Source organism: Arachis ipaensis, chromosome B6 (assembly GCF_059453495.1).
Source record: "Arachis ipaensis isolate K30076 ecotype BB chromosome B6, ASM5945349v1, whole genome shotgun sequence".
In the NCBI taxonomy this organism is placed as follows: Eukaryota; Viridiplantae; Streptophyta; class Magnoliopsida; order Fabales; family Fabaceae; genus Arachis; species Arachis ipaensis.
In genome coordinates this window covers 111085205-111101417 of record NC_142441.1, presented here as the reverse complement: position 1 = coordinate 111101417, position 16213 = coordinate 111085205, and the positions used below count along the sequence as shown (strand labels likewise).

General features: G+C 37.0%; 1 non-coding gene across 1 annotated transcript; it reads right to left on the bottom strand.

Annotated features, from left to right (window-relative positions):
- Nucleotides 1-5506: 5506 nt before the first annotated feature.
- On the bottom strand, nucleotides 5507-5614 carry LOC148562310 (small nucleolar RNA R71). The gene has a single exon (XR_015886906.1). It is a non-coding gene; the product is annotated as a small nucleolar RNA R71 (small nucleolar RNA).
- Between the last annotated feature and the right edge of the window lie 10599 nt (nucleotides 5615-16213).

The window sequence follows — 16213 nt, the reverse complement described above, 5'->3', positions numbered from 1 at the left end:
ATACTTTCACACATCTAGTCATTAGTTTAGTTTTATTTTAATTTTATGAGGCTTTAGTTAGTTTCTAGAGAGAGAAGCTCTCTCTTCTCTCTAGAATTAGGAGTAGGTTAGATCTAGATTAGGAATTCTTAGATCTAGGTTAATTTCATGCTTTGATTTACTTTTCCTTTATCAATTCTTCTTCTTCTACATCTCTTCTCTCTAGTTTAGCATTTAATTCTTGTAATTCTCTACTTTTATGTTTATGCATTTTTGTTCATCCATTTTCTTTTAATGCAATATATGATTCATGTTCCTTTATTGTTGATTTGCTTTATTGTTGTTTAATTCTTTACAATTAAGTAGTGTAGATTTACATTCCTTGCAATTTTACTATGCTTTCCTTTTGTGCCTTCCAAGTTTTTGATAAAATGCTTGGTTGGATTTTAGAGTAGAATTTTATGCTCTTGGCTTGGGAAGGTAACTTAGGAACTCTTGAGTTACTGATGTCCAAGTGATTGATGATTGGGAGCCATTAACTCTATATCTCACTAATTGATTTGGTGGAGAACTAGGACTTATGGACTTGGATTGACATAGCTCATTTGACTTTCCTTTATTAGTTAGAGGATGACTTAATGAGGTTGATCCTTGCCAATTCTCATGTTGTGGTTAGTGATTAGGATAGAGATCTTTGACCACCAAACCTTGCCAAGACCTTTTTGTAGTTGTTAGTTTATTTTTATTTCCATTTACTTTTCACGCCTCTTATCAAAAACCCCAAATATAACTCATAACCAATAACAAGACACTTTATTGCAATTCCTAGGGAGAAGGACCCGAGGTTTAAATACTTCGGTTTATAGATTTTAGGGGTTTGTACTAGTGACAAACAAATTTTTGTATGAAAGGATTATTGTTGGTTTAGCAACTATACTTGCAACGAGAATTTATTGTAAATTCTAAACCGTACAAAAGTCCAAATCATCAAAATGGCGCCGTTGCCGAGGAATTGCAATGGTGTTGTGTTATTGGTTATTGTATATATGTGAATATTGTGAATAGCTTGATTTTTGGATTTCTTGTTAGCTTTTGCTAGTTTTAGAACTTTGTTTCATTATTTCTTATTATCTTTTGTTTCTATTTTCTCTTTCCATTATGAATTCTCACTTTGGCTATGAGTTTGGTTCTAACTATGTTGTAGGAAATGAGGGCTACAATGAGGATGCGTATCAAGGATGGGATAATCAAAGGTGGGAAGAGCCTAATGTATATGATCAATCTTCATGGCAACAACCTCCACCAATGCACTATGAAGAAGAGCCATTCTATGATGCATATCAATCCAATGGCTATGGTGAATTGATGAGCGGATAATTTATACACTTTTTGGCATTGTTTTTACATAGTTTTTAGTATGATTTAGTTAGTTTTTAATATATTTTTATTAGTTTTTAATTAAAAATCACATTTCTGGATTTTACTATGAGTTTGTGTGTTTTTTTGTGATTTCAGGTAATTTCTGGCTGAAATTGAGGGACTTGAGCAAAAATCAGATTCAGAGGTTGAAGAAGGACTGCAGATGCTGTTGGATTTTGACCTCCCTGCACTCAAAGTGGATTTCTGGAGCTACAGGAGTCCAAATGGTGCGCTCTCAATTGCGTTGGAAAGTGGACATCCAGGGCTTTCCAGCATTATATAATAGTCCATATTTTACCCGAGTTTAGATGACGCAAACTGGCGTTCAACGCCAGCTCTCTGCCCTATTCTAGAGTTAAACGCCAGAAACAGGTTGCAAAGCAGAGTTAAGCGCCAGAAACAGGTTACAAACTGGTTTTTAACTCCAAGGAAGACTTCTACATGTGAAAGCTTCAATGCTCAGCCCAAGCACACACCAAGTGGGCCCAGAAGTGAATTTCTGCATCATTTACTCATTTCTGTAACCCTAGTAACTAGTTTAGTATAAATAGAACTTTTTACTATTGTGTAAAACGTCTTTAGATCTGATCTTTGATTGGTTTTATGCTATCTTAGACCTTTATGGGGGCTGGCCATTCGGCCATGCCTGGACCATTATCACTTATGTATTTTCAACGGTAGAGTTTCTACACACCATAGATTAAGGTGTGGAGCTCTGCTGTTCCTCATGAATTAATGCAAAGTACTACTGTTTTTCTATTCAATTCAAGCCTATTTCTTCTCTAAGATATTCATTCGCACACAAGAACATGATGAATGTGATGATTATGTGACGCTCATCATCATTCTCACTTATGAACGCGTGCCTGACAAACACTTCCGTTCTATATGCAAACAAGCTTGAATGTGTATCTCTTAGCCTTCTGATCATGAGATTAGAGTCTTTGTGGTATAGGCTAGAACTATTGGCGGCCATTCTTGAGGTCCGGAAAGTCTAAACCTTGTCTGTGGTATTCCGAGTAGGATCCGGGAAGGGATGGCTGTGACGAGCTTCAAACTCGTGAGTGCTGGGCAGAGTGACAGACGCAAAAGGATTACTGAATCCTATTCCATTATGATCGAGAACCGACAGATGAATAGCCGTGCGGTGACAGCGCATCTTGGACCATTTTCACTGAGAGGATGGGAAGTAGCCATTGACAACGGTGATGCCCTACACAAATCTTGCCATAGAAAGGAGTGGGAATGATTGGATGAAGACAGCAGGAAAGTAGAGGTTCAGGAGGAACAAAAGCATCTCTATACGCATATCTGAAATTATCACCAATGAATTACATAAGTACCTCTATCTTTATTTTATGCTTTATTTATCTTTTAATTATTAAAACTCTATAACCATTTGAATCCACCTGACTGAGATTTACAAGGTGGTCATAGCTTGCTTCAAGCCGACAATCTCCGTGGGATCGACCCTTACTCACGTAAGGTTTATTACTTGGACGACCCAGTACACTTGCTGGTTAGTTGTGCGAAGTTGTGACAAAGTGTGTGAATTATGTTCCGAGCACCAAGTTTTTGGCGCCGTTGTTAAGGATCACAATTGCGTGCACCAAGTTTTTGGCGTCGTTGTCGGGGATTGTTCGAGTTTGGACAACGGACGGTTCATCTTGTTGCTCAGATTAGGTAATTTTATTTTAATTTTAACTCTTTGTTTTTATTAATTTTCGAAAAAAAAATATATATATATATATATATATATATATTTTTTTTTTTTTCAAAAGAAATTTACTTTATGTTCTTCAAAATTTTTAAGAAGGAATTCTAGAGTTTCATGAAACATGTTGAAGCCTGGCTGGCTGTAAAGCCATGTCTAATTCTTTTGGACCGAGGCTTCCACTCATCAGCACAGAAGCAAGTTGAATGAAGTATCAGCTGTTGTATGTCTGATTTGTATCTGCTGAAGCTTGGCTGGCCATTGGCCATGTCTAGTGTTTTGGACCGGAGCTTTCACTGAAAGCTTGGCTGGCTAGTAAGCCATGTCTAATTCCTGGACTGGAGCTTTAGACTAACATTGCAAGATTCCTGGAATTCCTATTAAAAATTTTGAAATCCTTATTCTACTTTTTCCAAATAATTTTCGAAAAATATACAAAAAAAATTAATAAAATCATAAAAATAAAAAATAATTTGATGTTTCTTGTTTGAGTCTTGTGTCAGTTTTTAAGTTTGGTGTCAATTGCATGTTTATCTCTTTCTTGCATTTTTCGAAAACTCATGCATGATGTTCTTCATGATCTTCAAGTTGTTCTTGATGAATCCTCTTGTTTGATCTTTAAAATTTCTTGTTTTGTTTCTTTTCTTGTTTTTCATATGCATTCTTGAATTCTTAGTGTCTGAATATTAAAAAATTCTAAGTTTGGTGTCTTGCATGTTTTCTTTTATTGAAAATTTTTCAAAAATACATACTTGATGTTCATCATGATCTTCAAAGTGTTCTTGGTGTTCATCTTTGCATTCAAAGTGTTCTTGCATGTTTCCTTTGTTTTGATCCATAATTTTAATATTTGGAGTCCTTTTGTTGTTTTTCTCTTTCTTCATTAAAAATTCAAAAATAAAAAAAATATATTTCCCTTATTTCACTCATAAATTTCGAAAATTTGGATTGACCTAGTCAAAATTTTTTTTAAAATTTAGTTGTTTCCTATTAGTCAAGTCAAATTTTCAATTTAAAAATTTTATCTTTTTTTTTTCAAATCTTTTTCAAAATTCAAATCTTTTTCATTTTTCTTTCATAATTTTCGAAAATTTTTAAAATCAATTTTCAAAATCTTTTTCTTATTTTTATTTCATGTTTCCAAAATTATTACTAACAATTAATGTGATTGATTCAAAAAATTTTTCAAGTTGTTACTTGCCTATTAAGAAAGGTTCAATCTTTAAAGTTTAAATCATATCTTTTTGTTTCTTGTTAGTCAAGTAATCAGCTTTAATTTTCAAAATCAAATCTTTTTAAATTTCTTTTTCAAATCTTTTTCAAAATAAGTTTCAATCACATCTTTTCAAAATCAATTTCAAAATCTTTTCTAACTTCTTTTCTAACTTCCTATCTTTTCAAAATTTGATTTTCAAATCTTTTTCAATTAACTACTTGACTTTTTGTTTGATTTTAAAAGTTTACTATTTCAATCATATCTTTTTCAAAACTACCTAACTAATTCTCTCTCTAATTTTCGAAAATCACCTTCCTCTTTTTCAAAATCCTTTTTTAATTAACTAATTGTTTTAACATTTAATTTGATTTAATTTTATTTTCCTTTCTTAATTCTCGAATTCTAATTTTTAATTCTAAATTAAAAACAAAAATATTTTTCTTTTCTTTTCAATTATTTTCAAAAATTCTTCTCCCTCACCTCCTTCTAATTATTTATTTATCTACTAACACTTCTCTTCTTCTTAAAAATTCGAACCCTCTCCCTCTTTCTATGTTCGAATTTCTTTTCTTCTTCTACTCACATAAAGGAATCTCTATACTGTGACATAGAGGATTCCTCTTCTTTTCTATTTTTTTCTTTCTCATATGAGCAGGAACAAGGATAAGAATATTCTTGTTAAAGCTGATCCTGAACCTGAAAGGACTCTGAAGAGGAAGCTAAGGGAAGCTAAAGCACAACTCTCTGGAGAAAATCTGACAGAAATTTTTGAAAAAGAAGGAAACATGGCCGAAAATAATAACAATGCAAGGAAGATGCTTAGTGACTTTACTGCACCAAATTCCAATTTACATGGAAGAAGCATCTCAATCCCTGCCATTGGAGCAAATAATTTTGAGCTAAAGCCTCAATTAGTTTCTCTGATGCAACAGAACTGCAAGTTTTATGGACTTCCATCAGAAGATCCTTTTCAGTTCTTAACTGAGTTCTTGCAGATCTGTGATACTGTTAAGACCAATGGGGTTGACTCCGAGGTCTACAGGCTTATGCTTTTCCCGTTTGCTGTAAGAGACAGAGCTAGAATATGATTGGACTCTTAACCTAAGGATAGCCTAAACTCTTGGGATAAGCTGGTCACGACTTTCTTAGCCAAGTTCTTTCCTCCTCAAAAGCTTAGCAAGCTTAGAGTCGATGTTCAAACCTTCAAACAGAAAGAAGGTGAATCCCTCTATGAAGCTTGGGAGAGATATAAGTAACTGACCAAAAAGTGTCCTTCTGACATGCTTTCAGAATGGACCATCCTGGATATATTCTATGATGTTCTGTCTGAATTATCAAAGATGTCATTGGACCACTCTGCAGGTGGATCCATTCACCTAAAGAAAATGCCTGCAGAAGCTCAAAAACTCATTGACATGGTTGCAAATAACCAGTTCATGTACACTTCTGAAAGGAATCCTGTGAGTAATGGGACGCCTCAGAGGAAGGGAGTTCTTGAAATTGATACTCTGAATTCCATATTGGCTCAGAACAAAATATTGACTCAGCAAGTCAATATGATTTCTCAGAGTCTGAATGGATTGCAAGCTGCATCCAACAGTACTCAAGAGGCATCTTCTGAAGAAGAAGCTTATGATCCTGAGAACCCTGCAATAGCAGAGGTGAATTACATGGGAGAGCCCTATGAAAATACCTATAATCCCTCGTGGAGAAATCATCCAAATTTCTCATGGAAGGTTCAACAAAAGCTTCAACAAGGCTTTAATAATGGTGGAAGAAACAGGTTTAGCAATAGCAAGCCTTTCCCATCATCCACTCAGCAACAGACAGAGAATTCTGAGCAGAATCCATCTGGCTTAGCAAACATAGTCTCTGATCTATCTAAGGCCACTTTAAGTTTCATGAATGAAACAAGGTCCACCATTAGAAATTTGGAGGCACAAGTGAGCCAGCTGAGTAAAAGAGTCACTGAAACTCCTCCTAGTACTCTCCCAAGCAATACAGAAGAGAATCCAAAAAGAGAGTGCAAAGCCATTACCTTACTTGGTATGGCCGAATCCAGAGAGGAGGAGGAGGACGTGAATCCTAGTGAGGAAGACCTCCTGGGACGCTCAGTGACCAGTAAGGAGTTTCCCTTTGAGGAACCAAAGGAATCTGAGGCTCATCTAGAGACCATAGAGATTCAATTGAACCTCCTTCTGCCCTTCATGAGCTCTGATGAGTATTCTTCCTCTGAAGAGGATGAAGACATTACTGAAGAGCAAGTTACCAAGTACCTTAGTGCAATCATGAAGCTGAATGCCAAATTATTTGGTAATGAGACTTGGGAAGATGAACCTCCCTTGCTCACCAATGAACTAAATGCATTGGATAGGCAGAAATTACCTCAAAAGAAACAGGATCCTGGTAAATTCCTAATTCCCTGTAACATAGGCACCATGACCTTTGAGAAGGCTCTGTGTGACCTAGGATCAGGAATAAACTTAATGCCACTCTCTGTAATGGAGAAACTTGGGATCTTTGAGGTACAAGCTGCCAGAATCTCTTTAGAGATGGCAGACAACTCAAGAAAATAGGCTTATGGACAAGCAGAGGACGTGTTAGTAATGGTTGAAGGCCTTTACATCCCTACTGATTTCATAATACTAGACACTGGAAGGATGATGATGAATTCATCATCCTTGGAAGACCCTTCCTAGCCACAGCAAGAGTTGTGATTGATGTGGACAGAGGAAAGTTGGTCCTCCAACTGAATGAGGACAACCTTGTGTTTAAAACTCAAGAATCTCCTTCTGTAACCATAGAGAGGAAGCATGAAAAGCTTCTCTCACTGCAGAGTCAACCAAAGCTTCTCCCATGAGAGCTCACTGTCAAGCTATTGACATTAAAGAAGCGCTTATTGGGAGGCAACCCAATGTTATTTAATTATATCTATTTTATTTTATTGTGATTTTATGTTTTTTTTTAGGTTGATGATCATGTGGAGTCATAAAAACTACTGAAAAATCAAAAACAGAATGAAAAACAGCTTTAAAAATAGCTCACCCTGGAGGAGGAACTTACTGGCGTTTAAACGCTAGTAAGAAGCATCAAACTGGCGTTTAACGCTAGAAAGAAGCATCAAGCTGGCGTTAAACGCCAGAAACAAGCACCAGACTGGCGTTTAACGCCAGAACAGAGCATAGAAGTGGCGTTAAACGCTAGAAACATGCTACATTTGGGCGTTTAACGCCAAAAACAAGCAGCAAGCTGGCGTTTAACGCCAGGTATGCATGCTAAGGGCGTTTTACACGCCTAATTGGAGCAGGGATGTTAAGTCCTTGACCCCACAGGATCCCCACCTCTTCTTCTCTCCTCTTCACACCGTTTCATAACCCTCTTCCCCAAATACCCTTCACCAATCACCTCAATTACTCTTCCCCATCACCTCTTCACCACTCACATCCATCCTCTCTTCTCCAAACCCCCCCCCACCTACCTCCAAAATTTAAACTCTTTTCCCTCCCAAACCCAACCCTAATGGCCAAACCCTAAACCTCCCCCTACTCATATATAAACCCCTCATTTCTTCTTCACTTTCACACAACACAACCCTCTTTTCTTCCCCTTGGCCGAATACACCTTCTCCCTCCATGTCCTCTATTTTCTTCCTCTTCTCCTTCTTTCTTTCTTCCTTTGATCGGGGACGAGCAAACATTTTAAGTTTGGTGTGGTAAAATCATAGCTTTTTGTTTTTCCATAACCATCAATGGCACCTAAGACCAGAGAAACCTCAAGAAAGAGGAAAGGGAAGGTAATTGCTTCCACCTCTGAGTCATGGAAGATGGAGAGATTCATCTCAAAGGTCCATCAAGACCACTTCTATGAAGTTGTGGCCAAGAAGAAAGTGATCCCTGAGGTTCCTTTCAAGCTCAAAAAGAATAAGTATCCGGAGATCCGACATGAGATCCGAAGAAGAGGTTGGGAAGTTCTCACCAACCCCATTCAACAAGTCAGGATTTTAATGGTTCAAGAGTTCTATGCAAACGCATGGATCACTAGGAACCATGATCAAAGTGTGAACCCGAATCCAAAGCATTGGCTTTCCATGGTTTGGGGGAAATACTTAGATTTCAGTCCGAAAAATGTAAGGCTGGCGTTCAACTTGCCAATGATGGAAGAAAATGCACGCCCCTACACTAGAAGGGTCAAATTTGATCAAAGGTTGGACCAAGTCCTCATGGACATATGTGTAGAAGGAGCTCAATCGAAAGTTGACTCAAGAGGCAAGCCGGTTCAATTGAGAAGACTGGACCTTAAGCCTATAGCTAGAGGATGGTTGGAGTTTATTCAACGCTCAATCATTCCTACTAGCAACCGGTCTGAAGTTACTATAGACCGGGCCATCATAATCCATAGTATCATGATTGGGGAGGAAGTAGAAGTTCATGAGATTATACCTCAAGAACTCTACAAGGTGGCTGACAAGTCCTCTACTTTGGCAAGGTTAGCATTTCCTTACCTCATTTGCCACCTCTGCAATTTGGCTGGAATTGACATAGAGGGAGACATCCTCATTGAAGAGGACAAGCCCATCACTAAGAAAAGGATGGAGCAAACAAGAGATGATGGACCTCAACAAGAGCATGAGGAAATTCCTCACCATGAAATCCCTGAGATGCCTCAAGGGATGCACTTCCCTCCACAAAACTATTGGGAGCAAATCAACACTTCCCTAGGAGAATTAAATTCCAACATGGGACAACTAAGGGTGGAGTACCAAGAGCACTCCATCATCCTCCATGAAATTAGAGAAGATCAAAGAGCTATGAGGGAGGAGCAACAAAGGCAAGGAAGAGACATAGAGGAGCTCAAGAGCACCATTGGTTCTTCAAGAAGAGGAATACGCCACCCTCACTAAGGTGGACCCGTTCCTTAATCTCCTTGTTCTTATTTTTCTGTTTTTCATTTACTATGCTTTATGTTTTATTTATGTTTGTGTCTTTACTATATGATCATTAGTATTTAAGTGTCTATGTCTTAAAACTGTGAATGTCCTATGAATCCATCACCTCTCTTAAATGAAAAATGTTCTAAAAATAAAAGAACAAGAAGTACATGGTTTCAAATTCATCCTTGAAACTAGTTTAATTATTTTGACGTGGTGACAATACTTTTTGTTTTCTGAATGAATGCTTGAACAGTGCATATGTCTTTTGAATTTGTTGTTTAAGAATGTTAAATATGTTGGCTCTTGAAAGAATGATGAAAAAAGAGAAATGTTATTTGATGATCTGAAAAATCATAAAATTGATTCTTGAAGCAAGAAAAAGCAGTGAAGAACAAAGCTTGCGAAAAAAAAAGAGAGAAAAGAAAAGGAAAAGAAAAATGGCGAAAAAAAAGAGAAAAAGAAAAAGCAAGCAGAAAAAGCCAAAAGCTCTTTAAACCAAAAGGCAAGAGCAAAAAGTCAATAACCCTTAAAACCAAAAGGCAAGGGTAAAAAGGATCCAAGGCTTTGAGCATCAGTGGATAGGAGGGCCTAAAGGAATAAAATCCTGGCCTATGCGGCTAAACCAAGCTGTCCCTAACCATGTGCTTGTGGCATGAAGGTGTCAAGTGAAAACTTGAGACTGAGCGGTTAAAGTCGAGGTCCAAAGCAAAAGAAGAGTGTGCTTTAGAACCCTGGACACCTCTAATTGGGAACTTTAGCAAAGCTGAGTCATGAATCTCCTTGTGACTTTCAAGAACCACTACCATATGCCTATGAGTCATATCCTCAACATGAACCTCAACCACACTCACAAGCGTATTTTCACCAAACATCTCCATATGACCATGATCCATATCCACCATACCAACCACCTTTTGAACCATATGAGCCCTACATGGAACCACCATTCCAAGATTACTACTCCCAAGAACCACCTCAATACACACCACCACATCCTTACCAAGACGAACCATCTTCCTATCATAAACCCATTCTCCAAGACAATGAACCCTCCTATCCACCCCAATCCTCAATGGATGAAATCCTTAGCCTTATACTTCAAGGGCAAGGAGAAATGCAAAAGGAGACACTAGAATTTGTGGCTACTTTGGCCAAGGTAGTAAGCATTTTAGCCTCCCAATACTTGAGCACTCAAAGTACTCCCATGGTCACATGTGGAGAATTAATTGAAAGACATAGCATGAAGGAGAGATTGGAAACTCCGATGGAAAATGAGGGATGTTATTTTGTGTTAGAAAAATTGGAGAAGCCTATGATCATTGAAGAAGAGGAAGAAGTGGTTGAAGACTTAGGAGATGCGGAACCTCCTTGGGAACCTAGAGTCGAAGAGAACCTCTCCAAGGCGATTGAATTTGATGTTGAGGAGGAAAGTGCACAACCTCCAAAACAATTTTTGAATGAAGACTTGGAAGGAATGAAGCAAGAAGTAAGTTCTCTTGGTGATGAAGATCATGCATCCAACATTCTTAGTGATGAATCCTTTGAATTTGAAGAACCTTCTCCCAATGGGATAGAAAGCGATGTGGAGGTAGATTTCTCTCAACCTCCCATTTATGATTTGAGTGACGGAGAAGAGTTAGAAGAAATTGATGCAAAAAGGATTGAAGTTGAAGAAATTTGTGAAGAGGTAGAGGTAACCAAGGAAGAACACAAGGGAGTTAAACTTGATAGCACATTGGAGATACCTCTCCCCAAGCCACCACCATCCATTCTTTCATTCAAGTGGGTAAATTCCTTATACTTAAGCTTTATTATTCCCCTTGAATATGGATTGCTTGAGATGGATGGTCAACTTAGATATATTTGTGGCTTTAAGAGCAAAAGAGAGATGGCTAGTGATTGGAAATATCATTCTAGGTTCATGATGGCTACACGTTCAAAGCCTAATTGCAATGGTTGGTGTAGAACTAGATTGCTTGGGTCTAGGATGTTGTTTGGCTGCTTAAATGAGAACTCCAAGATTATGCCACCCGAATAGAATAATGATAATCAACTCAAAGATGGGTGTAGAAACAAGATATGGGATCCTGACATACATGAGGATCAACTTTGGGAGCCCATAGTCTATGAAGAACTCCATAAAAGCTTCGGAGAATTGAACTTGAAGAATGGAGCTTATTGGAGATTCAAACATTGGTGGATGTTCAAAGAAAGCTTCAAGCATAAGCCACCTTGAGAGGAGCTCCCCATATGTCCAACTTAAGGACAATAAACAAAAGTGCTAGGTGGGAGGCACCACACCATGGTAACTTCTTTTCATTTTCTCTTTTTTGTACATATTGATAATTAGTTCAAATTCATGTTTTGATTGATTTGTTGAGTTTGTTTGGTAGTTTAGTATGTTAAATAAGGTTTTATGGTGTTTTGGTAGTTGTTTGGAGGTTTGGAATGCTTGGATTGGTGCAAAAACATAGAAAAGTTTTGAAAAAAAAAGAGCACCATCCGTGCATACGCGCACTGCGCGCGCACGTGTGCATCGAGCATTTTCGCCTATCCGTGCGCACGCGCCATGTACGCGTACGTGTGAATTGAGAAATTCCACCCCCAGCCAAAAAACCTGAGAGTTGTGCGAACGTTGCGCACGCATTGTGCCTTTCGCACAAACCAACTCGCGCGTACGCGTCACTCTCGAAACAAGCCATCGACGCGGGCGCGCCATGTACGCGTACGCGTCGCGTCGATTGCACCACCATCCGCACGCGCGCCATGCGTGCGTACGCGCGGATGTCCTTCCTTCACTACATTTCTTTTCTTCTCCTCTTTTTCCATTTCTTACCTTCTCCTTTCTTCTTCCCTTCTTCTACCCCTCATCTAACACTCCTAAACACCATTGACAACCATTTATTTTAGTTAACTAATTAGTTAGTTAGTTAGTTAGTTAGTTAGTTAGTTAGTTAGTTAGTTTTAGTTTAGTTTTCATTTCATTTTTTCTTCTTTTCATTATGAGTGTTGGATTATTGATTTTGTTTACTGTACATTGCTGCCTCATATTGCCTAAATGCTATGTTAGCAAGAATGTTTTTAGATATTCATTGTTGGATTCTATTGTTGAGGTTATATTTTGCTACATGGTTTTGAATTCTTCATGCTTAACTTTTGTGAAAACCAAGTGAATGATTTTGCCTTTAAAGCACTTAGACTTCTTGAATTACATGATTTTGCCACCATGTGATTTGAACCCTATTCTTTGATTAGGCAATCTCTTGACATTGGATGGTGTTCATTTCCCTTAATGCATTGTGTTTTGTGATCATATGCATCCATATGCTTTTAGCTTGAATGCTTTCATGCTTCTTTAATGCTTGTTTTACCTTACAAGTTTACTTAAAGCATCTCAAGCACACTAGAATAAGTGAAGTGCATACTTCTTTTGTGACATTATTTTTTATGCTAATGTGTGTTCTAAACCGCGCAATTTAGAATTCACATTCCTTTTTGTCATTAATGTCACACTAATTCACTCACTCAATTCTAGTGATTAGTACCTCATTCCCAACAATGTATGCTTCCTTGCTTTTGTATTATCCTACCTTATGGTGTTGTATTCTTGTTTTTCATGAATGATGCACCGCAAGCAAAATTGGAAGCGGAAGAAAGAACACGCAGCAAACGGTTGATCTACTAGCTGAAGGTAGCAACTCGGAAAGTTGCCGTACCCCTTGCTCATCTTCGAATACACCGAGGATGGTGCAAACTTTTTAAGTGTGGGGAGGTCGTCCGACCAGTCGGCGATTTTGGGTGACAAATTTTTAATCCCAACACTTTTGTATTTCATTTTAGGCTTTTAGGATTTTTACTTGCATTTTCGTATTTTTGCATATATATACATAATAAGCTTAGTCAAAGTAATGAAATTTTTCAAGATTTCTATCTATAGGGCACCAATTGATTTGAGTGAAAACTTTTCATAGAACTTGCTTAAATTATATATATTGTGGAACATGATTTTTGAGCTAAGAACACAAGCTTGTGAGATTTGAGCCTAATGGTATGGTTACATCTTATAATCACTTATTTTCCTTCTTGTGTGCATTATTCTCTTTCTATGATTGTAATCTTTGATTTGTTTGATTCTCTATGTCCATATTTTGTGTATTCATGCATTTATATGATTGAGGCCATCATTTCAAATAGCTCACTTACCCAAATAACCTTACCTCTTATCTTCAATTGTTAGCCAATTTGAGCCTACGCTTAACCTACTTGTTCTAAATTTAGCACATTACAAGCCTTAAAAGCAAAAAATAATAAATGTCCTTTATTTGGATCTTTGATTAGCTTAGGCTAGTGAGTGTGTGTACCATTCAAGTGTGGGAACCTCGGGACATTGGTTGAGAAAAGGGTAGTTTTGTATTTTTGTTGTAAATATTGGAAATTGGGTATATGCTCATGTGTTAATTAAAATGTAAAACCTTATGCATTGATGTTCTTGTATATATTGCAAAGCAAAAAGAAAAAAAATGAGAAAGACAAAAGAAAAAGAAAAAAAAATAGTATGGAAAAGAAAAGAGAAAAAATAGAAAAAAAAAGAAAGAAAAAAAAAGAAAGGAATAAAAAGGGGACAAAATGCCCCAAAGCAAAGTGAAGCTCAATAAAGATCAATGCATATGGGTTGAAATGAAAAAGAAATGCATGAGTATGTGAAAAAGTAAAAAAAAATGCGTAGTTAGGTTAGCTTTGAAATTGTATAGGATGTCATAGGTTAGGTGGGAAGTTTAAGCTTATCAAAGATTCAAATTTCAAGCTCACTTGACCAAATATGCATCCTACCTTGACCCTAGCCCCATTACAACCAATGAAAAGACCTCATGATATGTGTATGCATGCATGAAATATATGTTTATTGTTAGAAGAAAAACAAATCTTGGAAAGCATGATTAGGGGAGAATTGAGTAAATCAACCCTAAACACTTGAGCGAATAGAGTTCAAATACATCTGGTGAGGGTTTGATGCTCAATTACATGTTTCCACCTATGATCATCACTTTTCATGCAAGTTTGTAAAAATATTTAATAACTCAATTCAATTGTGGATTAGACTTGCTAGTCCTTAGCCCTTGTGCATATATGCTTCTTGGAAATTGATTTATTTTGACCAAGCAATTGCATTCATTTAGATAGTTGCATATAGGTAGTTTGCATTTAGATTAGATTTCATTAAATAAATGTTGATACCCTTTACTTTCTCTTGGTTTAAGCATGAGGACATGCTTGGTTTAAGTGTGGGGAGGTTGATAAACCCCATTTGTAGGGTTTATCTTATGCCTCATTTAAGGGATTTTATAACCTTTCCTCACATTTATTCAATAAAATAGCATGGTTTTATAACTTCTCCTTTAATTGTGCTTAAGAGTGAGAACATGCTTTTTAGGACATAGAATAGCTAAATTTAAATCACCTTGATTTCATTAGATGCCTTGATATGTTTGTTAAGTGATTTCAGATTTAGGAGGCAAAGATTGGATCAAGGGAATGAAGGAAAAGCATGTAAAAATGGAGAACTCATGAAGAAATGAAGGAATCGCAAAAGCTGTCAAGCCGACCTCTTCGCACTTAATCAATCCTAACTTGAGGTACAGAGGTCTAAATGATGCGGTTCTAGTTGTGTTGGAAAGCTAACATCTGAGGCTTTAAAACAATATAATATTTGCCATAGTTGCTATACGTATGGTGATGCGTACGTGCACTGTACACGCACGCGTCGTTGCTGCCATATGATCCACTTAAAGCAATACGTGGCCAGCGAATTCTAAAGCCTTGTGGGCCCAATCCAACTCATTTCTGATGTTATTTAAGCCAAGAATTGAAGGGAAATTAGGAGACTTTACATACTTTCACACATCTAGTCATTAGTTTAGTTTTATGAGGCTTTAGTTAGTTTCTAGAGAGAGTAGCTCTCTCTTCTCTCTAGAATTAGGAGTAGGTTAGATCTAGATTAGGAATTCTTAGATCTAGGTTAATTTCATGCTTTGATTTACTTTTCCTTTATCAATTCTTCTTCTTCTACATCTCTTCTCTCTAGTTTAGCATTTAATTCTTGTAATTCTCTACTTTTATGTTGATGCACTTTTGTTCTTCCATTTTCTTTTAATACAATTTATGATTCATGTTCCTTTATTGTTGATTTGCTTTATTATTGTTTAATTCCTTGCAATTGAGTAGTGTAGATTTACATTCCTTGCAATTTACTATGCTTTTCTTTTGTGCCTTCCAAGTGTTTGATAAAATGTTTGGTTGGATTTTAGAGTAAAATTTTATGCTCTTGGCTTGGAAAGGTAACTTAGGAACTCTTGAGTTACTAATGTCGAAGTGATTGACGATTGGGAGCCATTAACTCTAGATCTCACTAATTGATTTGGTGGAGAACTAGGACTTATGGACTTGGATTGACATAGCTCATTTGACTTTCCTTTATTAGTTAGAGGATGACTTAATGAGGTTGATCTTTGCCAATTTTCATGTTGTGGTTAGTGATTAGGATAGAGATCCTTGACCACCAAATCTTGCCAAGACCTTTTTGTAGTTGTTAGTTTATTTTCATTTTCATTTACTTTTTATGCCTCTTATCAAAAACCCCAAATATAACTCATAACTAAAAACAAGACACTTCATTGCAATTCCTAGAGAGAACGACCTGAGGTTTAAATACTTAAGTTTATAGATTTTAGGGGTTTGTACTAGTGACAAACAAATTTTTGTATGAAAGGATTATTGTTGGTTTAGAAACTATACTTGCAACGAGAATTTATTGTGAATTCTAAACCGTACAAAAGTCCAAATCATCACCAGCCAAGGTATCCCTGCTAGGCATTCAACGCCCATCATGGGCAGCATTGCTGGCGTTGAACGCCAGCAAGGGAGCAGTCCCTGGGTGTTCAAATGCCAGTGCAAGAGA